This window comes from Bombina bombina, chromosome 2, assembly GCF_027579735.1.
Source record: "Bombina bombina isolate aBomBom1 chromosome 2, aBomBom1.pri, whole genome shotgun sequence".
Lineage (NCBI taxonomy): Eukaryota > Metazoa > Chordata > Amphibia > Anura > Bombinatoridae > Bombina > Bombina bombina.
The window spans coordinates 800011119-800033960 of record NC_069500.1 but is presented as its reverse complement, the minus strand read 5'-3'; the positions used below and the strand labels follow the sequence as shown (position 1 = coordinate 800033960).

The window sequence follows — 22842 nt, the reverse complement described above, 5'->3', positions numbered from 1 at the left end:
TAGACATCTAAAAAATAATGCATTTGAGCTTTTTTGTGTGTTCTGGGCTTTGGTACGTTTGTCGAGTGTTACAAATGAAAAATATATGAGATTTTTTTTATTTTTTATAAAATTAGCATGTGTTATTTTCTTTAATAAAGATTTGTAGGTTAGTGGATCTGCTTTAAACTATATTTTACAAATAAATGATAAATCAGATGGATTGAATTTTCTGTAAAATTTGCAGGTACTATTTTTTTTGCTAAAAGAGATTTGATCATTAGTGGCTTCGTTTTGGACCATGCTTTTTGTGTTCAGCCTCATCTAAAAGTTTTTATTTGTAGACACTATTGATCAGTAGAAATTTATTTTTATATTATAATTTCTGAGAAAAAGCGAGCAGCTTTTTTTCTTCTACTTTCAGAAGTAAAATTCTGGGAATTTTTGGTTGAAATCTTATACATTTAAAGAAAAAAGCAATAGGGAAAATGCTGTCAACTGGATTCAAAAAGGCTTTTTAAGAAGATTTGTAGACCTCTACCATTGACTTAAACAGCTGTAAACAAACAAAAATGTAATCTTAGTTTCAAATCATTTCATCTATGTTTTGAAAGTTTATCTAATATATGAATACAAAACGTCTGGGAATCTTTATTATTCTTTTATATTTGCCCAGAATATTGATAAAAGACATGATTTGGGATTACTATTGAACTAGGAAGAATAAGTTGAACTATCTACTTGTAAAATTTGAAAGGTAAGTCTTTAAAGTTGTAGAAATGTATTGTAATTACAATACACTAACCATTATTCTTTTACTAATGTTATGATATTCATTTAATCACTGAAGAAGTATTTTACTTTTATTTTTTTTAAATACTTATGCATACAGCAACTATCTCATCCCAATTTGTTACTCTTATCAATATTAATGTCCTGCTAGACCTTTTATGAATTTTTAAAAATCTTTTTATCATATAATGCTTTTTAAATAAATGAATGGCACTGCTGAGATTCGAACTCAGGATCTCTTGTTTACGAGACAGGCGCTTTAACCAACTAAGCCACAGCACCTTGTAGTACCTGGTGTTTTTTTTGTCTCAGAGGCTGACATAGAGTGAAATATTAAGAAAAAAACACATTCTATGTCATTTACTTTTTAACATCCAATCAACAACTTATATTATCATGTAATTTAACACACATTTTAATTATCCTTCATTGTATTTTAGAGACCTTTATTCTTTTTTTTATATCAATTAAATATGACAATTTTAGAGAAGGCACTGCTGAGATTCAAACTCGGGATCTCCTGTTTACGAGACAGGCGCTTTAACCAACTAAGCCACAGCGCCTGACAATAAACTTAATCTGGATGGTTATTGTAGGAGTTGTTTTAGACATCTAAATAATAATGCATTTGAGCTTTTTTGTGTGTTCTGGGCTTTGGTACGTTTGTCGAGTGTTACAAATGAAAAATATATGAGATTTTTTTTTTTTTAATAAAATTAGCATGTGTTATTTTCTTTAATAAAGATTTGTAGGTTAGTGGATCTACTTTAAACTATATTTTACAAATAAATGATAAATCAGATGGATTGAATTTTCTGTAAAATTTGCAGGTACTATTTTTTTTTGCTAAAAGAGATTTGATCATTAGTGGTTTCGTTTTGGACCATGCTTTTTGTGTTCAGCCTCATCTAAAAGTTTTTATTTGTAGACACTATTGATCAGTAGAAATTTATTTTTATATTATAATTTCTGAGAAAAAGCGAGCAGCTTTTTTTCTTCTACTTTCAGTAGTAAAATTCTGGGAGGTTTAGGTTGAAATCTTATACATTTAAAGAAAAAAGCAATAGGGAAAATGCTGTCAACTGGATTCAAAAAGGCTTTTTAAGAAGATTTGTAGACCTCTACCATTGACTTAAACAGCTGTAAACAAACAAAAATGTAATCTTAGTTTCAAATCATTTCATCTATGTTTTGAAAGTTTATCTAATATATGAATACAAAACGTCTGGGAATCTTTATTATTCTTTTATATTTGCCCAGAATATTGATAAAAGACATGATTTGGGATTACTATTGAACTAGGAAGAATAAGTTGAACTATCTACATGTAAAATTTGAAAGGTAAGTCTTTAAAGTTGTAGAAATGTATTGTAATTACAATATACTAACCATTATTCTTTTACTAATGTTATGATATTCATTTAATCACTGAAGAAGTATTTTACTTTTATTTTTTTAAAATACTTATGCATACAGCAACTATGTAATCCCAATTTGTTACTCTTATCAATATTAATGTCCTGCTAGACCTTTTATGAATTTTTAAAAATCTTTTTATCATATAATGCTTTTTAAATAAATGAAAGGCACTGCTGAGATTCAAACTCAGGATCTCCTGTTTACTAGACAGGCGCTTTAACCAACTAAGCCACAGCACCTTGTAGTACCTGGTGGATTTTTTGTCTCAGAGGCTGACATAGAGTGAAATATTAAGAAAAAAACACATTCTATGTCATTTACATTTTAACATCCAATCAACAACTTATATTATCATGTAATTCAACACACATTTTTTTTTCCACTTTTATTTATAGCAAAGAAAATACATTACAATAATCAAATATAAAATAGTGCATCACAGTGAATAAATTATTCCATATAAAATTTAAGAAATAACAATCAGTGTCAAGGTAAGGGTCGAAAATCCCCCTTACATTAGTATATGACATAATAAAAGACAATACCGAAAATAGAAAACCAGCCAAAATTAGCCATATATATGCCGATTCCAGATAACATACTACACTTGTGACGTATTTGTGATCGTTCTTCTCCTTTACTTATTTTAACAATTAATATCTCTCCAGACATACAAACAAAAAAATTAATAAAAAAAAATATATAAATAAAAAAAAAAAATTACTAATGTATCCAACTCTCTCATCTCCCCGCCCCCCCCCCGATCACCTCACCCAGCATCTGTCATCCACTCTCCAGGGAAGTGGCCTGCTAGAATGTTTACCATGACATACTCCGTATCTCTGAAAGGTTTAATTAGTTTTTTTTTGAAGTACAAGGGGAAGAGATCTCACAAATGTTTCCCATTTTTTGAAAAATGCAGGCAGATATTTATCTTGTGGAAAGGGGGTGTTGAATTGCTCAATTGTAAAATGATTAATCATAGCGCTTTTAAATTGTGTCATTGTGGGCGCGGAAGAAGCTTTCCACAGTTTAAAAATAATATTACGAGCTGTTAAGATTATAGTGTTTATCAAATTGTAATTCTTGGTTATTCCCTGAAATTTCACCAAAAAGAAAATATCCATTGGAGATAATTTATGATCCAATTTCAGGATTACAGTCAACCAATGGGATATTTTCCTCCAGTATTGGCGTATTTTAGGGCAACTCCATATACAGTGAAATAGATCTGTATCTGATGACGAACATCTAGAACAAAGAACTCTTGTCTTGTACCATTTGGAGAGAGCAGCAGGATTAAGATATCTTTTAAGACCAATTTTTATCTGTGACTCTCTCCACGAGGTCGGAACCCAGCTTTGTTGAATTATTTGGAAACTCCCAGTAATAGTCTGTTCGTTTATATCTGGGAAGTATGTGTCCCACATTGTCACCATGTCGTTCACCTGCGTCTTTGACGCTTTCTGATTTATGAGGAGATATAATGGGGAAATTGTATAGATTCCTGCCGCATACAGAGAGATCTTGGCCTGTAGCTCATCCCAGGACCAATTATTTCCGTATTTTGAGCACAGCTCTTGAAGATAGTGCCTAACTTGGAGATAAGCGTAAAATTCGTGTGAATGTAGGTCAAATTGTGATGCAATATCTTCAAACAGTAGCGGATATCCATCTGCGTCCTGTAGTTGGCTCATATTTTGAAGACCCTTTAACGCCCAAACTTTAAATATCTGATTGGTGAGGCCGGGCCCAAACTCGGGATTACCACATATAGTTAAATATTGCGAGATGTAAGGGGAGCAATCGTTTTCCGCACATAGCCTCTGCCAGGCCACTATGACGTTCTTAAAGGTGGTCATATAAAATATATTAGAAGGAAGAGAAGTAAGAGGGCAATGTAAGAGCGCCTTCAAGCTAAATGGGGCCACAATTTGATTTTCCCAAATAACCAAGGAAATTTGGTCTTTCCCAGTTAACCAGTCTAAAGCAAATCTGGCTATAATGATCAGATTATATGTTTGAATGTTAGGGAGAGCAAGGCTTGCTGACAGTTTAGAATTCATAAGTCTATGGGGCGCAATGCGTGGTCTCTTTCCATTCCATAAAAATTGGGAACATGCCCTATTATACATGATAATATCTTTTTTATGTAAAAAGCACGGGGTATTCTGAAAAATGTAAAGAAGTTTTGGAAAGAGGACTGATTTAATTAAAGTCACGTGAGCCGTTAATGATATAGGCAACAAGGTCCACTCCTCTAGTTTCCTTTTACAATAAACCAAGCCCGGCGTATAATTTATCTTGTACCACTCTTCTGGATTTCTAGATAAACAGAGACCAAGATAGGTAATCTGGGAGACCTCAAGAAAGGGATGATTACAATAATAGGGGGGATTTCTATATAGCCACATTAATTCTGATTTTGAGATGTTTATCTTAAATCCAGAAATCTCCCCAAATTCTTGGATAATCGCTTGAAAAATAGGTAAAGTAACCTTAAGATTGGAGAGGAATATTAGAAGGTCATCCGCATATAGAAGCAACACTAGCTTTTCATCTGCCAATAGGATCCCATCCAGTTCTTGTCTTAATCGGATGGCAAGAGGTTCTACACTCAGATTAAATAGGAAAGGGGAAAGAGGACATCCTTGTCTAGTCCCTCTAAATAGCTTGAAACGTTGGGTAGATGCATTATTTATGATGACCGCCGAGGAAGGAGTACTATAGATTAGCCGAATATAATTAGTAAAATATTCAGGGAATCCGAACCGATCTAGCGCAGAAAACAGATGGTCCCAGCCGACGCGATCGAACGCTTTCTCCGCGTCGATCGTTAAAATAGCCTTATCTTCAGTTTCAAGTGCCCTAAAGGACTTATACCTATTCCAAAAAGATTCAATCAGGATTAGTAACTTCCTCGTATTTCTCACGGGATTCTGGCCCGACATAAAACCGGATTGATTCTCATGGATTAAATCACCCATGTATGGTTTCAGTCGGGAAGCTATTATAGCTGCAAGCAGCTTATAGTCGGTGTTAAGGACAGAGATCGGTCTATAAGAGCTAGGCAATTCGGGGTCTTTACCCTTTTTTAAAATTAACGAAATATTCGCAGTTGTAAAGGAGGGAGAACAATTAGTGTTCTCTGAAAAGTAAGAATTAAATAGCTTATTCAGTATTGGAGTCACCTGTGTCTGTAAAATCCTATAGTACTCAATGGGGAGGGCATCGGGTCCAGCCGTTTTATTGGTTTTTGCATTCTTAATTACCAATGTGATTTCCTCCTCAGTGATAGTAGCGTTGATCACATCTCTGGCCTCAGAGGATAATCTTGGCATCTTAATTTTTTCCCAAAATACCGATTTCTTAACGGGGTTAATAGGATCTCTTTTGTATAGATCTTGAAAAAAGTCAAAGAATACTCTTTCAATATCAGAATGTTTGGTATATCTCGTATCTCCCCGCTTAATAGTGGATATTGGATGTCTGGGAGAAGATTTAGTTAGTCTGGCCAAAAATTTCGCCGATCTACCTGTAAAGCCCCCGTATATTGCTTTCATTCTCATTTCTTCCTGAACACTATTTTGTTTAATATGTGTGTCGCGGAGAGTTTTTACAGCCACATATGCATCCCAGCATTCTTTAGTGTGATTTATAACATAAGCTCTATATGCATTTTTAACCTGGTTAGCAAGTTGTCTAGCTGCCAGGCTCCAATTTTTTTTCAAATGTAAGGAGTAGGATTTAATTTCCCCTCGTAGAACGGCCTTAGAGGCCTCCCAGAACACTTCAATTTTATCTATATAGTTATAATTATTATTATAGTATTCATCCCATTTTAAACGTAACTGGTTCTGAAACTTGATATTATTGCTCAGATGCTTTGGAAAATATATATGATTCTTACCTCGATATCCACCATTCATATCACACCTCAACACGATCACAGCGTGATCGGAGATGACAATATCCCCAATTCCAGACACCCAGTTCCAGTTAAGCAAGGATTCAGAAATTAAAAAATAATCGATCCTGGAAAAGGACTGCTGGACTTGAGATAAGCAAGTATAGTCTCGGGCATCCGGGTTCTGAACCCGCCATATGTCAACCAGCCCCAGATGAGAACATAATTTTTGAAAGGTCCGAGATTTCCTATCCCTATTTTTTAAAGCCTTTTTATTTGAACTATCCAGAAAGGGATCTGCCGTCAAATTTAGATCTCCCCCAATAATTAGATTCGACCCAATATATTTATGTAGTTTAACTGAGAGAACTGACCAAAATTTGCGATCAATTTGGTTAGGACCGTATATATTACACAATATGTACTTCATATGTTTGATTTCCAATTCCACAATTAAGAATCTGCCCTCAGGATCAGCTTCGGTGTTAATTATCTGATATTCCAATTTCCGATTCACTAAAATTGCCACCCCCCTCTTCCTAGATGTAAAAGGGGCCGCCAGAACTTCACCCACCCATTTAGATTTCAATTTAGGGATTTCAAGAGCGTTGAGGTGTAATTCCTGTAAAAAAACTATATCAGGGTTAAATTTACCCAGGTATTTTATTATAGCTTTCCTTTTAATTGGGGAGTTAATACCACCGATAGTCCAAGACAATAGGTTGAAATTAATAACCAGTGAATCTATTTGTCTCTAAACCCATAGATATATACGCAAATAAGCCCACTATATATACACTCTCAGGCAGCCGGGGAAGCGAGCCCGAAAGAGAGGGCGACAATCCCCTAGGTGGGGAGAGAGGGAAAGGGACGAGAGAGATGGCGAGAGAAGACAAAAAAAAAAAAAAAAACACACACCCCATTTATACAATTTCTGTCTCCCATACTCTTCAGGAAATATGAAAGAACCATATTGACTCTTATTTCTCATAAATAGCACCTCTATATTACCTAAATAGCAATACACAGACTTTAGAATCATAGAACCCCTATCTAATAATAGCAAATGCATACTAAGGTACCCCTGATTCTCTACAGAAAGATTCAGCCTCCATAACATTATTCAGTATATGCGTAGTGCCTTCCTTCAATACCACTAACTTTGCAGGATACAGGAGCTTGATATTGTAATTTTCCCTCTGAAGTCTACCATAAAAGAAAGACATATCCCTTCTCTTCGCCAAGGTTTCAGAAGAAAAATCCTGAAACATCAACAGCTTGTGTTGGCCTAAAGAGAAAGGATTACATTTCCTGAAGTGTCTGAGATACAACATTTTATCCTGGAAATTCACAAATTTAAAAATCACAGGTCTGGGTCTCTGGGTCTCACTATACTCACGTTGCTGACCTATCCTATGAACTCTTTCAATCTGAAAGGGCATAGCAGGAGCTGGAATCTGCAAGGCCTGTGGTAATGTAGAAGAAACAAAGGTCATTAGATCTTGAAATTCAGGAGTTTTCGGGGAGCCCAATCACTTTTAAGTTATTACGCCTTGAGCGGTCCTCAAGGTCCTCGATCTTGGCTTGCAAAGAAGTGATAGTTTTACCGTAAGTATCTATAGATGGATCTAATACATTAAACCTATCTTCCAGGTCCGAGATTCTATTCTCAATTTCATCTATTCTAGATGGAAATTTTCTAACTTCTATGGTGAGATTAGATATCTCGTTTCTGATCACCAGTTTGATCAAATCAAATTGGGGTGTCAGAATTTTAGCTACTTCGGCTGCAAATTGTTAAACTACAATGGGTCAAGGGAAAAAAAAAAAAGGGGAAAGCCCCGCAATAAGTGCAAGACCTTCCTGATTAATTTAATGGCCTCTGACCACGTGTTATTGTGCACGTTATTCCCTAATACTACTACAGCTAAGGTGCTTATATAAATGCTGCCTTATTGACCCTGCAGAAATTATTCCTACGGTATCTATATATCTAAGATTTATCTCGTGTAACTCTTCACTCAACTAGAAAGACCTCCTTGTGATATCTATCGTGCATATAATTCTATAAAAATACTAATACTAAAATACCAAAAACAACAATTGTAAGATAGCAATTACCTTAATTCAATAAAAAGGCCAATTTCAGTGCGAGGGGAAAAAAAAATTCCTTAAAGTGTATGTGCTTTTAGCCTTCAATTTGCTTTCCCTAAGAAGGAGAAGAGCAAAGTGTAAAGAAAAAGAAATTAGAAATGCTTATACTATTCTATCAGGTGGAACCTTGTTCCATGAATTCTTTATTCATTAGCTACAACGTAATTTCAGAGTGCAACAGTTTAACCTATATAATCCCTAAAAAGTTTAGATCCACTTAGGAGAAGACCCAACAGGCGCTTCAGTAAATCTTAACGAGGATTCACCTCTAACCAGATCTATATTTATTTCCCTAAAAAATTAGATATACATTCAGGGAGACCCAATGCTAAATTATCTTGGGATAATCAATAAAGTGGGGCAGTATCCCTAAATGAAGAGAAAGAAAAGTAGATAGGGAGAGCAAAGTAACAAAAGATACAGTAAAAAGAGACTTATTGCTACAACCGTTTGAGTGTAACCAGCAAGCAGCAAACTTATATCTTAATTCAAACACTGTAGAAATGTAACCATGGTATTCAGATAATAAGATGGGGGGACAGGACAAAAAGACATAAAAGAACAGAACATATAATTAGCATTCCTTCAAAAAAATGTACAAAAAAGAAAAAAAAAAGAACAAAACATAAAGTTAGCATGTCTTCAAAAAAAAAAAAAGAAAAAAAAAAGCAAAAACAAAAGAAAAAAAAAACTGCACCCAGGGTAGAATATATAAATAAGTCTACAGCTCAGGGGCTGTGGAGTTCCTTTTTGCCCCCTGACTGCTTATAAAACAGGCTGCGTGAAGGAAGTCTATACAAGAAATTGTCAAACTGGTTCAGAGTATCACATAGGGCAGTCAGGGCAGGGGAAAAAAAAACACAGAGTACCAGCCTTCAGCCTGCTTAGCATTAACAATACTGGCAGTTCAGTATTATAGGTGCCCAGCTTCTGCGGGAGCTCTATACCGCGTCTATGTCCCTTGTAGCCAGCCGTGGCCGCCCACGACTTACCAAGCACTCTGATAACTTTTGTGTCCGCAAGTTCTCCCCAGATATACCGAGGAACAGTACCTGATGTAGAGTGCCCACGAAATCCAGTGATGATCCTGTGCTCCTTGCTTTGTAGGCCCAGAAACCAATTCTTCAGGCGAAAGGCTGAGCGGTAATACAACGATGCTGAAATCACTCCGCCACAAGAAGGTCCGCCAGCCCGACAAGGGTAGATAGCACTAGGATCAAGCCGCCCAAGTGCCTTCCATGAGCTGACTCAAAGTATGGACAAAAAGCCGAACAACACCCCGCTCTGACACACGCCGCGGTGTCTCAGGCTGCTCCGGTATCCTCGAGAGGCAAGAAAGAGTGCTGCTTAGGATGATGGCCCATCCAGGCGGGCCGGAGATGAGTAGTTTTCTCCGTGCTCCTAGTCGGCCCTTCACCGCACACAAAGGAGTGACATATAGCCCAACCAGGTGAGCAGTCCAGGAGTGCCACTTCCCATAATCAATCAGTTATTCTACTAATAGGGGTGTCTCCTGGTTCCTTTTATTATCCCACCAGGTCATCTAGGGAACCACATTAGCCCTCCATACATTCCAAGATACAGACTGCAGAGCTAGAGTGTAAGGGGGTTCCCAGGTGGCCGGGGAAGCAGTAATTGCTATATGTGTTGGTTTAAAGAGTCTCAGGGGAGCTAATGCTCCAATTCAGAGGAGAATGTCAGCAGCGTTCCACCAGGGTCCGGTACAGGAAAGCTAAATTAGCCACAGAGAGCCAACAGACCTCTTGTGGATGTCCATCATCTGAGTACTGATACACCTGAAGATTTTTAGCAGAAGTGGTGTGCACCAGCTATCGTGCACCATTAAGCTAATTAGGTGAACTTCCCAGGCAGGATCGAAACCCAAACTCCCAAGCCTGCAAACGGCCAAGGGAAAAAAGCATGTGCTGGAGATAGAATAGGCCTCTCGTAGAGGTGCAGAGCTTTCCCAGGTACACCTGCAGCTACCTGCAGTTACCTGCCAGCCCTGCCTCCAGCAGGAAGGCAGATCTCAACACACATTTTAATTATCCTTCATTGTATTTTAGAGACCTTTATTCTTTTTTTTATATCAATTAAATATGACAATTTTAGAGAAGGCACTGCTGAGATTCGAACTCAGGATCTCCTGTTTACGAGACAGGCGCTATTACCAACTAAGTCACAGCGCCTGACAATAAACTAAATCTGGATGGTTTTTGTAGGAGTTGTTTTAGACATCTAAATAATAATGCATTTGAGGTTTTTTGTGTGTTGTTACTCTTATCAATATTAATGTCCTGCTAGACCTTTTATGAATTTTTAAAAATCTTTTTATCATATAATGCTTTTTAAAGGCACTGCTGAGATTCGAACTCAGGATCTCCTGTATACTAGACAGGCGCTTTAACCAACTAAGCCACAGCACCTTGTAGTACCTGGTTATTTTTTTTTCTCAGAGGCTGACATAGAGTGAAATATTAAGAAAAAAACACATTCTATGTCATTTACATTTTAACATCCAATCAACAACTTATATTATCATATAATTTAACACACATTTTAATTATCCTTCATTGTATTTTAGAGACCTTTATTCTTTCTTTTATATCAATTAAACACGACAACTTTAGTGAAGGCACTGCTGAGATTCGAACTCATGATCTCCTGTTTACGAGACAGGCGCTTTTACCAACTAAGTCACAACACCTAACAATAAACTAAATCTGGATGGTTTTTGTAGGAGTTGTTTTAGACATCTAAATAATAATGCATTTGAGCTTTTTTGTGTGTTCTGGGCTTTGGTGCGTTTGTCGAGTGTTACAAATGAAAAATATATGAGCTTTTTTTATTTTTTATAAAATTAGCATGTGTTATTTTCTTTAATAAAGATTTGTAGGTTAGTGGATCTGCTTTAAACTATATTTTACAAATAAATGATAAATCAGATGGATTGAATTTTCTGTAAAATTTGCAGGTACTATTTTTTTTGCTAAAAGAGATTTGATCATTAGTGGCTTCGTTTTGGACCATGCTTTTTGTGTTCAGCCTCATCTAAAAGTTTTTATTTGTAGACACTATTGATCAGTAGAAATTTATTTTTATATTATAATTTCTGAGAAAAAGCGAGCAGCTTTTTTTTCTTCTACTTTCAGAAGTAAAATTCTGGGAGGTTTAGGTTGAAATCTTATACATTTAAAGAAAAAAGCAATAGGGAAAATGCTGTCAACTGGATTCAAAAAGGCTTTTTAAGAATATTTGTAGACCTCTACCATTGACTTAAACAGCTGTAAACAAACAAAAATGTAATCTTAGTTTCAAATCATTTCATCTATGTTTTGAAAGTTTATCTAATATATGAATACAAAACGTCTGGGAATCTTTATTATTCTTTTATATTTGCCCAGAATATTGATAAAAGACATGATTTGGGATTACTATTGAACTAGGAAGAATAAGTTGAACTATCTACATGTAAAATTTGAAAGGTAAGTCTTTAAAGTTGTAGAAATGTATTGTAATTACAATATACTAACCATTATTCTTTTACTAATGTTATGATATTTATTTAATCACTGAAGAAGTATTTTACTTTTATTTTTTAAAAATACTTATGCATACAGCAACTATCTCATCCCAATTTGTTACTTTTATCAATATCCTGCTAGACCTTTTATGAATTTTTAAAAATCTTTTTATCACATAATGCTTTTTAAATAAATGAGAGGCACTGCTGAGATTCGAACTCAGGATCTCCTGTTTACTAGACAGGCGCTTTAACCAACTAAGCCACAGCACCTTGTAGTACCTAGTGGTTTTTTTGTCTCAGAGGCTGACATAGAGTGAAATATTAAGAAAAAAACACATTCTATGTCATTTACATTTTAACATCCAATCAACAACTTATATTATCATGTAATTTAACACACATTTTAATTATCCTTCATTGTATTTTAGAGACCTTTATTCTTTTTTTTATATCAATTAAATATAACAATTTTAGAGAAGGCACTGCTGAGATTGGAACTCAGGATCTCCTGTTTACGAGGCAGGCGCTGTAACCAACTAAGTCACAGCGCCTGACAATAAACTAAATCTGGATGGTTTTTGTAGGAGTTGTTTTAGACATCTAAATAATAATGCATTTGAGCTTTTTTGTGTGTTCTGGGCTTTGGTACGTTTGTCGAGTGTTACAAATGAAAAATATATGCGATTTTTTTTTTTTTTATAAAATTAGCATGTGTTGTTTTCTTTTTTTTTTTTTTTTTTTTTTTTTAGTTTCAAAAGCTTTATTGAAAATATAAACATAACAATCATGGCAAATGTTTCAATATGATCTGATGATTTCACAAAAGGTATCTATTAAATGTCTGTAGTGTCCAGTATCCAATCATCATCTCCTGAGTTAACACCAAAGGTGCTTAGTTAGTTCCATATCATTGTCTCAGTATTGAAATGCTATGCAAGCAATAATCTAGGATACAAAAGTGCGTTCAACAAGTTCCAGAAATATGTACATTGCTTATTCCCTGATAAAAATTGTATGTAAGAAGAAGGTAAGAAAAAGAAAGAAAAGAGGAGCGGAGAGGGGAGTCCCAGCGGCAAGCTTGAGTGTATGTGTCTCTATAGTCGCCTAGTGTCTTATTCTGTGGGGAGTGTTTCTCCATTTGCCCAGGCTGATAGCATAAGCTCGTGTATATCAGTGGTGTCCTGCACTAAGTGGTGGTACCTTTCGAGTTGGAGTAACAAGGTGACCTGCGCTTTCCAATCTGACAGTGTCGGGACAGTGTGTGTTTTCCAGTTCTTAGGGATTAATATTTTAGCACTATTCAGCATGATCATCATTAATGCCCTGTAATCTTTGCCCTCAATCCTTGGCAGCGAGAGATACAGAAGAATTTTGGGGTCATTAGGCAGAGTACAGCCTAATACGTTTTTAATGTGAGAGAGGACTTCCACCCAGTATGTATCTAGTCTGGGGCATTCCCACCAGATGTGTAGCAAAGAACCCTCTCCCCCACAATTTCTCCAACATTTCCCAGAAGATGACCTATATATATGCTGTATTCTAATTGGGGTGAGGTACAATCTCAAGAGAAACTTGTAGTTTGACTCTTGAATTCTGGCCGAGATTGATGATTTTTTAGTAGCTTGAAAGGCTGACTGCCATTCTTGGTATGTTATGGCTGTGTTCAGCTCTTTTTCCCACGTCTTAACAAAGGAGGGTAGTGTTTCTGGTTCTCCCAAGAGGAGGATTTTATACAGTCTCGAGATTGCGTGTCGTGTTTTTGTTTTTTGCAAGCATAGTGATTCAAAGGGGGTGTGTGATCTTATGAGTTGTTGCCTATGCTGATGTGTAGTCAGGTAGTGAGATATTTTAGCATGTGTGAACCAATTCATAGGTAGTTCAGGTATTTGCTCCTTAATGTCCCCAATTTCCTTGAGTTTGTGCTTCTCTATTAGTGCGGAGAACACTCTCTTGTCTAGACTCGCTATTTGGTTCGATCTAGTTTCCCTGAAGTCCCAAGGCAGGTCTGGATTATTGCAGATAGGGGTGAGAGGTGATGTTATCCCGGATACGTGTGTTGAAGTGTTAATAATCCTGTCCCATGCCTGATAAAACTCCACCAGGAGAGGATAGTCCACTACCATCTTTGGCCTATATTTCTTGTTAACCCAAGCTGTCAAGCCTACGTTGTTTGTATTCATGATGTCGCAGTCTAATTGAACCCAATTTTTGTTTGGGTCATTTTGGCACCAGTCCAGTAGTCTGTGTAACACTATTGCTTGTTTGTATGTGGCTATGTGTGGTACCCCTAGCCCTCCCTTGTCTCTGGGTAAGTATAATGTGCATCTTGCTACCCTTGGTTTAATTTCTCTCCAAATGTACTGATCGATGAGTCCTTGTATCCTGTCCAGATAGTGTGCTGGAAGGGATATAGGGGTTGTTTGAAGCAGATAGAGTAGCCTGGGCAAGATATTCATCTTCACCACATTGATGCGTCCCAGCCAGGAGATAGATTTATTTCTCCAGCTGGACAGGTCAGCAACCAGGTTGTGCTCCAGCTGTTTGTAATTAGCCTGAAACATCACCTGTGGGTCTGGGGACAAGTAGATCCCCAGGTACTTCATTTTTGTCTGTTGTTTTTTCAGGGGGCAATTTAAAAGGAGCTTGGGTAGCTCGTCAGGTTTGTACGTGATGTTTAAAAACTCGGATTTGCTAAGATTAAGGTGGAAGTTGGAGACCCTGCCAAAGTCTGCGAATGTTTCAAGCGCCTTGGGTATTGATAAGCCTATGTCAGTGAGGGTAAGTATGACATCGTCGGCGTATAGCGCCAGTTTGTGTTCATGTGTGGTAGTGTGTATACCCTTAATCTGCTTATTTGATCTAATAGTTTGCGCCAGAGCCTCGATTGTAATGGCAAATAATACAGGTGAGAGTGGGCAGCCCTGTCTCGTACCGTTTTGGATACTAAATTTATCGGAGAGGATGCCATTTACTTTGACTCGCGCAGTTGGTTTGCTATAGAGCGAGAAAATTAAGGCTATAAAGTGTTTGCTAAAATTCATCTTGGACAGGGTCGCTTCCAGAAACTGCCAGCGCACCCTGTCAAACGCCTTCTCCGCGTCTGTAGAAATTAGCGCTAATGGGATTTGTTGGGCCTGTGCGTGTGACATGAGTTGTAGAATCTTTAAAGTATTGTCTCTGGCTTCTCTTCCGGGTACAAAGCCCACTTGGTCAGGATGGATCAGGGCGGGAAGGATTTTATTTATCCTAGTAGCTAAGATTTTGGCGTATATTTTGACGTCCGAATTCAGTAGTGAGATGGGCCTAAAATTTTCGGGGCTGTCTGGGGATTTGCCTGCTTTAGGGAGGACAGTGATGTGTGCTTCCAGCAGACTTTCTGTAAAACCTCCCTCTTTCAAGGTTGAGTTGAATAGGGAGGTCAGTGGTTGTAATATGTGGTGTAGGTATGTCTTGTAGTATTTTATACTCAGTCCGTCGGGGCCTGGGCTTTTTCCGTTGGGCATACTCTTTATGGCTAATTTGGTTTCCTCCATGGTGATTGGTGCATCTAGAAATTCCACATCCCCCTCTGTCAGCTTATTAAGTTGAAGGGTAGCTAGATAGTGGTCTATGTCCCCCTGGCTGCTGTTGTTATCCAAGTTGTATAGTGTTTCGTAGTATAGTCTGAAGGTCTCAGCTATCTTTTTGCTGTCTTTGAGCACTGTTCCTCCTCTGTCTTTTATGGTGTGTACATGTGTGTTCAGCTGTTTCCTTTTAATGGCTTTCGCCAGTGACGAACCTGCTTTATTGTTAAGATCATAATATTTCTGTTTCAAGAAGGCAGCCTTTCTCTGGTACATTTTGGTAAGATGGCTATGTAGGTCTTTCCTAGCTTGTGTGAGGGATAACAGTGTAGAAGAGGCGTCAGGATGTCGCTTATGTTCTTGTTCCCAATATCTGATCTGAGCTAGGGTGGAGTTTAAGAATTGTCTGTTATTTCTATTGTCTTTAGCTTTAATTTTAATAAACTCCCCTCTTACTACGCATTTGTGGGCCTCCCATACTGTTGTGTGGGAGATGTCATCTGTTGTGTTTTCCCTAAAATAGTGTCCCAGGGCTGCGTCAATGTCTGACCTAGTTATCTGATTTTCCAGCATAGTTTCATCTAATCTCCATATAAAGGGTATTACCGGTGCAGATGGCCAGAGAACTTTACATTGCACCGGGGCGTGATCAGACCAAGTGAGAGGTAGTATCGTAGAGTTATCGATCATGGATAAGCCCATTTGGTCGCTGAGAATATAGTCTATTCTAGAATATGAGCCGTGTGGGTGGGAATAAAAGGTGTAGTCTCTTTTACTTGGGTTAATAGTTCTCCATATGTCGTGCATTTTCAAGAGTTGAATCTGTGTGTTAACCGCTTTAATAGTTCGTTTTGGTGTGCATGATATGCCGGTGGAGGTGTCTATTGTAGGGTCTAGTGGAAGATTGAAGTCCCCTCCCAAAAAAAGTGTACCTTTTGTGTGCTCAAGCAGTAACTGGGATATTTGTTTAAAGATAATAGATTGTCCAGTATTTGGGAGATATATGTTTGCAAATGTCACAGGGTTATTGTAAAGGAGGCCCGAGATAATTATGTATCTGCCGTTGGGGTCTTTGATCGTGTGTTTGGGCTGGAAGCTGATATTGTTTCTGAATAGAATTCCTACTCCTCCCTTTTTCTCCCTGCCTGATGCCAAGTAGGCTGATTTATACCTATGGTGGAGGGTTGTGGGTTCCTTTCCTATTTGAAAATGTGTCTCCTGAATAAAGATTATATCTCCTAATGCATGATTGAGTTGATTGAAAGCTACTGATCTTTTCTCTGGGCTATTCAGTCCCTTTGCGTTAATAGTGATTAATGTAATAGGCCTAGCGCCATTGCCAGGGATGTCTGCCATGTTTAGTCTGTTGCTTATTTGTCTATATGTTTGCTATAGAGAGTGAGCAGTGTCACGTGTTATTTTGTACAATTCTTATCGAATGAGAGTGTGCAGGTAGAGTGTAAAAATGCTTACCAAGCGCTGGGACCCCCAGCAAGTGTGTTGAAGATGTTGGAAATGTCACACAATTCAGAACTGCATGCAGTTAGTAGATATACAATTTAGTCTGAGTTTAGTCTGAAAGAAGAAGATTGTTAGATTATTTTTGGTAAAAGAGATAGAACACAACAATTCTTAAAGCAAGTCAAAAAAGTTTTAACAGTAATAAGGTGGGTAATATCCCACAACTGTGTTCCCACACAGAATTATAAACATATATAAACAAGTAAAAACTTACAACCTGTAGCCAAGTTCAAAGATAAAGGGGTTTAATAACCCAGCAGGGGGCAGTTATGGGTTATCTGGTATCCTTGCTGATGCCTGGGTCGCTGCTGGTAGGGACTGTAGTGGAAGTGTCAATGTCCCTGCGGCCTTCTCTTGACAGTGAATGACTCCTCCTAATAGGCGAGTGATCTACCGCTGTGTTGCGGGTTTGTGACTCCATAGTTCTGATGTCAATCTGTAAAGCCTCACAAAAATTTGATAAGTCTTCCTTGGATCTGTATACAGCCGTTGTGTCTCCTTTAGAGGCGATAATGCTCACCGGAAATCCCCATCTGTATTGGATGTTTTGATCTCGTAGTGATGTAGTAATATGACTAAGGTCTCTCCTCTTCTGTAAGGTAGTGGGGCTGAGGTCTGCAAATATCTGTATTCTGCATCCCGCATGTGTGAAGTCTTTTTTCTGCCTGGCATATTTCATTATTTCCTCTTTGTCTTTAAAGTGTAAAAGTTTCAAGATGACATCTCTTGGGGGGGCCTTTGGTGGAGGTTTAGCACGCAGAGCTCTGTGCGCCCTTTCAATGTTGATATCTGGGGCTCCTTCATTTCCTTTGAGGGTCTTAAAAAGGCTTTGCAGACATCCCTCCAGAGCTGTTGGTTGTATACTTTCTGGAATTCCTCTAATGCGGAGATTATTCCTTCTGCCCCGGTTGTCAAGGTCTTCTACTTTTTCAAGCAGGTGGTGGATTGTTTCTTCTTGTTCGTATGCCAGGCGGGATACATGTTGAATGTCATTGAAGGTGGTATTGTGGTTCTCTTCCAAGTTTGTGACTCTCTGTGCTACCCTTGTAAGGTCTTTCTTTAGTTCCCCATACCAATTTTTGACCTCATGCATCATTTCCTTCACATCGTCTTTAGTGCAAAGAGATCTCAAATCTTCTCTAGTAAAGTCGGCAGTATTCATAGTTTGGCTGGGTTTATGCTGCATTTCAGCTTTGTGGGCGCTTTGTTGATGAAGTTCTCCTGAGTTCTGATTTGACTCATTTTGCTTTAGGTAGTTTTGCATTGTTCTAGTGTTAGGTAGGTTATCTGTCTTATGCGATTTTTTCCCTGGCATGACCCGTGTATGTATCTGAGGTGTTCCCCCTCTTTAGTAATATAGGGTAGTCAAATGCTTTATATAATGGTTGGCTGATCTCTCACTTTCTTGCAAATGTTTCTGCTACTGTAGTTCCGTGTATCAATCAGTTTGCCATATTAAATCTAGCCCAGTAAAAAGGCCTCTGTTCTCCGATTTTTATTTGCGTGTTACTCTTCTGTAAGACATCCACTTGTGATATAGTAAATGTTGTAAATGTTCATTTGGGCACCAAAGGAAGCCTGTGTAAATTGCTCCTGCCGGAGCTCTGTCTGATGTGGTGCTATGCTCTCTTTTGGCGGTACTTTGGTTTCATATAGCTGTGTGTGTATTTCTTATTGCCCCTTGTATGAGCTTACTGTGCTGAAATTAAAAGTCTTTCTGGCTATATGTTTTAGGCAAACACTTCTATAAGTGGGGTGCAATGCTTGTATTGCAGGTATACCGATATGTTATGGCGTCTATCTCCCCCAGCGTGTGCCCACGAGGTAGTGTCAGGCAAAGCAGTGAGAAGTGTGCGCTGCCAAGATCCTGCGGTCTCTATATGGCTGTATATTTAGTGCCTTGTGCTATTTCAGGCTTACCGCTCCTGTTGCTCGCTCCTCTGTCCTTCTGATATGCCCCTGAGTCAAGGGTGTAAAGAGGTCACTAATATGGCGCTACTCCTCTACTCCAGCGCGCGTGTATGGCTGAACCGGGAGGGGATCCGGTGTGCAAATGTTCCGTGTCGGCTCTCTTTTTCCTCTCGATATTTCGCTCCGCAGCTTCTTGCAAGTTATGCCCCCTGCCAGAAGCGTTAAAATAGGTTGTATATGGCTATTTTTATCGGGAATCACAGGTGTGGGCCTAGGAGCTACACAATCACACGACCATCTCTCTAAGCGGTCAAGCTCCGCCCCGTGTTGTTTTCTTTAATAAAGATTTGTAGGTTAGTGGATCTGCTTTAAACTATATTTTACAAATAAATGATAAATCAGATGGATTGAATTTTCTGTAAAATTTGCAGGTAATATTTTTTTTGCTAAAAGAGATTTGATCATTCGTGGCTTCGCTTTGGACCATGCTTTTTGTGTTCAGCCTCATCTAAAAGTTTTTATTTCTAGACACTATTGATCAGTAGAAATTTATTTTTATATTATAATTTCTGAGAAAAAGCGAGCAGCTTTTTTTTCTTCTACTTTCAGAAGTAAAATTCTGGGAGGTTTAGGGTGAAATCTTATACATTTAAAGAAAAAAGCAATAGGGAAAATGCTGTCAACTGGATTCAAAAAGGCTTTTTAAGAAGATTTGTAGACCTCTACCATTGACTTAAACCTCTGTAAACAAACAAAAATGTAATATTAGTTTCAAATCATTTCATCTATGTTTTGAAAGTTTATCTAATATATGAATACAAAACGTCTGGGAATCTTTATTATTCTTTTATATTTGCCCAGAATATTGATAAAGGACATGATTTGGGATTACTATTGCACTAGGAAGAATAAGTTGAACTATCTACATGTAAAATTTGAAAGGTAAGTCTTTAAAGTTGTAGAAATGTATTGTAATTACAATATACTAACCATTATTCTTTTACTAATGTTATGATATTCATTTAATCACTGAAGAAGTATTTTACTTTTATTTTTTTAAAATACTTATGCATACAGCAACTATCTCATCCCAATGTGTTACTCTTATCAATATTAATGTCCTGCTAGACCTTTTATGAATTTTTAAAAATCTTTTTATCATATAATGCTTTTTAAATAAATCAAAGGCACTGCTGAGATTCGTACTCAGGATCTCCTGTTTACTAGACAGGGGCTTTAACCAACTAAGCCACAGCACCTTGTAGAACCTGGTGGTTTTTTTGTCTCAGAGGCTGACATAGAGTGAAATATTAAGTAAAAAACACATTCTATGTCATTTACATTTTAACATCCAATCAACAACTTATATTATCATGTAATTTAACCCTTTAAGGACACAGCTTTCAGTTTGCTCAATTGTTTTATGACGGAAAAATTCTGTCATATGTCCTTAAGAGGTTAAAACACATTTTAATTATCCTTCATTGTATTTTAGAGACCTTTATTCTTTTTTTTATATCAATTAAATATGACAATTTTAGAGAAGGCACTGCTGAGATTCGAACTCAGGATCTCCTGTTTACGATACAGGCGCTTTAACCAACTAAGCCACAGTGCCTGATAATACACTAAATCTGGATGGTTTTTGTAGGAGTTGTTTTAGACATCTAAATAATAATGCATTTGAGCTTTTTTGTGTGTTCTGGGCTTTGGTACGTTTGTCGAGTGTTACAAATGAAAAATATATGCAATTTTTTTATTTTTTATAAAATTAGCATGTGTTATTTTCTTGGTAGAAGATTTGTAGACCTCTACCATTGACTTAAACAGCTGTAAACAAACAAAAATGTAATCTTAGTTTCAAATCATTTCATCTTTGTTTTGAAAGTTTATCTAATATTTGAATACAAAACGTCTGGGAATCTTTATTATTCTTTTATATTTGCCCAGAATATTGATAAAAGACATGATTTGGGATTACTATTGAACTAGGAAGAATAAGTTGAACTATCTACATGTAAAATTTGAAAGGTAAGTCTTTAAAGTTGTAGAAATGTATTGTAATTACAATATACTAACCATTATTCTATTACTAATGTTATGATATTCATTTAATCACTGAAGAAGTATTTTACTTTTATTTTTTTAAAATACTTATGCATACAGCAACTATCTCATCCAAATTTGTTACTCTTATCAATATTAATGTCCTGCTAGACCTTTTATGAATTTTTAAAAATCTTTTTATCATATAATGCTTTTTAAATAAATGAAAGGCACTGCTGAGATTCGAACTCAGGATCTCCTGTTTACTAGACAGGTGCTTTAACCAACTAAGCCACAGCACCTTGTAGTACCTGGTGTTTTTTTTGTCTCAGAGGCTGACATAGAGTGAAATATTAAGAAAAAAACACATTCTATGTCATTTACATTTTAACATCCAATCAACAACTTATATTATCATGTAATTTAACACACAATTTAATTATCCTTCATTGTATTTTAGAGACCTTTATTCTTTTTTTTTATATCAATTAAATACGAAAAGGCACTGCTGAGATTCGAACTCAGGATCTCCTGTTTACGAGACAGGCGCTTTAACCAACTAAGCCACAGCGCCTTAAAATCAACTGAATTTGGATGGTTTTTGTAGGAGTTGTTTTAGACATCTAAATAATAATGCATTTGAGCTTTTTTGTGTGTTCTGGGCTTTGGTACGTTTGTCGAGTGTTACAAATGAAAAATATATGCGATTTTTTTTTTTTATAAAATTAGCATGTGTTATTTTCTTTAATAAAGATTTGTAGGTTAGTGGATCTGCTTTAAACTATATTTTACAAATAAATGATAAATCAGATGGATTGAATTTTCTGTAAAATTTGCAGGTAATATTTTTTTTGCTAAAAGAGATTTGATCATTCGTGGCTTCGCTTTGGACCATGCTTTTTGTGTTCAGCCTCATCTAAAAGGTTTTATTTCTAGACACTATTGATCAGTAGAAATTTATTTTTATATTATAATTTCTGAGAAAAAGCAAGCAGCTTTTTTTCTTCTACTTTCAGAAGTAAAATTCTGGGAGGTTTAGGGTGAAATCTTATACATTTAAAGAAAAAAGCAATAGGGAAAATGCTGTCAACTGGCTTTTTAAGAAGATTTGTAGACCTCTACCATTGACTTAAACAGCTGTAAACAAACAAAAATGTAATCTTAGTTTCAAATCATTTCATCTATGTTTTGAAAGTTTATCTAATATATGAATACAAAACGTCTGGGAATCTTTATTATTCTTTTATATTTGCCCAGAATATTGATAAAAGACATGATTTGGGATTACTATTAAACTAGGAAGAATAAGTTGAACTATCTACATGTAAAATTTGAAAGGTAAGTGTTAGGGGTAATATGAACCTGACGGCAGCCATCTTGTTCCTCGCAGCCATTTTGTAATGATTAAACTTTATTATACTGGGTTATTATGTAGTGGGAATTATGTGCATGTTATGATAGTTTCCTTAGCTGTTCGGCCTTGTCAATGTACTCTGGCTATACGCCCAGAAGAAGATAATGTCAATAAGATGGTTCAGAAACATTGCTGTCTCCGCAGATGTTAGCGTATTATGACTATGACATGATTGTTATGAGCTGGTGAATTCCCAGAATCACACTGTGCTCTACTGTGTAAAACTGTGTAAGATGACGCCGTTCTAACGTGTCATCCCCTTAACCCTGTATGCTGTTATAAGAAATGCTTGCACTGTGCAATAAACAGGATTGGCTTTAGATCATATTTGCTTCGTGGTCTGAGTCATTCTAAGGGGCCCTTATCAGATAATCTACATATGCCTCAGGTGGTACACTGGGCCCGTGGCTTCGGCCTGACCTGACACTTACCCCCCAGGGGAAACACCTAACAATTTTGATGTCAGTTTGTGGGATTCGCCGTGGGTAAGTATGAGTGCTTTTACCATGCTTTCCTTCTGTGAATCTGAACCTAAATTTAGTCTGGTAATAGGTGTTGATAATATATGATAAAGGGTTAAAGGGTTTCCTGTGGTTGATGCACAGGTTTG

General features: G+C 36.9%; 1 non-coding gene across 1 annotated transcript; it reads right to left on the bottom strand.

The window, feature by feature from the left end:
* Positions 1 to 21318: 21318 nt before the first annotated feature.
* On the bottom strand, positions 21319 to 21392 carry TRNAT-CGU (transfer RNA threonine (anticodon CGU)). The gene has a single exon. It is a non-coding gene; the product is annotated as a tRNA-Thr (tRNA).
* Positions 21393 to 22842: the final 1450 nt, after the last annotated feature.